At 37.1% G+C, this 1,435-nt stretch overlaps 1 non-coding gene across 1 annotated transcript; it reads right to left on the bottom strand.

Annotated features, from left to right (window-relative positions):
* Positions 1 to 411: 411 nt before the first annotated feature.
* Positions 412 to 484, bottom strand: TRNAF-GAA. The gene has a single exon. It is a non-coding gene; the product is annotated as a tRNA-Phe (tRNA).
* Positions 485 to 1,435: the final 951 nt, after the last annotated feature.

The raw sequence follows: 1,435 nt of genomic DNA, 5'->3' as shown, positions 1-1,435 counted from the left end.
TCATAAAACATCATGTGTCGTGAATTATTCAAAAAAAGGTAACGCTCATGGTTTTGAAAAATAATAAGGTATTTAAAAAAGACCGACTCGTTGCAAAATAAAAAGTCGCGATCCAAAAAATTGATAAATAAATAAACCCATTTCCTTTGCCGCCCCGTCTCCCTCATATTTCTTCAGAAAAAGACATTTTGTATGCCACATTACGTGATACGGTTTGTGTCTCCCAGACCCAAACATATTTTCTATTAGTTGGTAGAAACGGAAATTTTGGTTGCAAGTTCATAAAACAACATGTGTCGTGAATTATTCAAAAAAGGTAACGCTCATGGTTTTGAAAAATAATAAGGTATTTTAAAAAAGACCGACTCGTTGAAAAAAAACCGTTGTAATCCAAAAAATTAAAAAACCACATGCGGTGAGCGTGGATCGAACACGCGACCTTGATATCTTCAGTCTGACGCTCTCCCAACTGAGCTATCCCCGCTATTATTCGTTTCCCCACGTATTTAATATTTAACATAGTTTGGGCATACCAACTGTTAAAGCTCATATCGGAAAGAAGGATGCAAACTTAAGAGTGTGTCCTTTTTGTATTGCGCGATAATTCATCAGGTGTGTCCTTCTTTGTGATCAATTATCTTTGCGCATTTAGAGTGGATACGAACTCACAAACATTATCTTGTACACGCTAGACATTTGGATAAACAAAAGGATGCAAATCTAATCGTTGAATCTGACTGTAGGTTCTATCACTTACCCTTCTCTAAATACAAATACAGACATCCCATGACAAGTCAGGAAATACTCCCTCCGTCCGGAAATACTTGTCATTAAAATGAATAAAAGGGGATGTATCTAGATGCATTTTAATTTTAGATACATCCTTTTTTGTCTATTTTGATGACAAGTATTTCCGGACGGAGGGAGTAGTTGCCAGCTCTTTACGATAACTCTCAGGGAAGACCACACCAAGGCTGAGATCCGTTGTTCCTAAACTCTTCACAAGGTGTAGCGAAAGCTTCCTGGGTTCTCTCTCAGGCTAACATCAAAGAAAAATTAGCAAGTTAAAATGTCTCGCAGAATGTCACACCAAGAGGAAGATCCATTGTCTATCATAACATGGGAACAATCTGTACTTGTCTATCATGCTCCTTAAGGAAGTAATTTTCCCAAGAAGCAGTAAGAAGACTGGCCGCATTCTTCAGTACTCAGGTACAAGAATATTAAGTGTGGAAAACAAATTTTATGGAATGCTCCCATATTGCCAGGTGAGTACCAATTTCTTCAAAGGTCTGAAGTCCAAACTAACTAATTGATCCTGAGTAGAGCCAGAGCTGATGAATAATCATCATAAATTTTAACATTGAATGTCAACACAAATGCACATTTAATCTGAATGAACTATTTAAAAGTCGAGTTCCAGCTCTTGAACTTG

The sequence above is a fragment of the Triticum dicoccoides genome, chromosome 7B (genome assembly GCF_002162155.2).
Source record: "Triticum dicoccoides isolate Atlit2015 ecotype Zavitan chromosome 7B, WEW_v2.0, whole genome shotgun sequence".
Classification (NCBI taxonomy): Eukaryota; Viridiplantae; Streptophyta; class Magnoliopsida; order Poales; family Poaceae; genus Triticum; species Triticum dicoccoides.
This window is presented reverse-complemented; position numbering and strand designations above follow the sequence as displayed.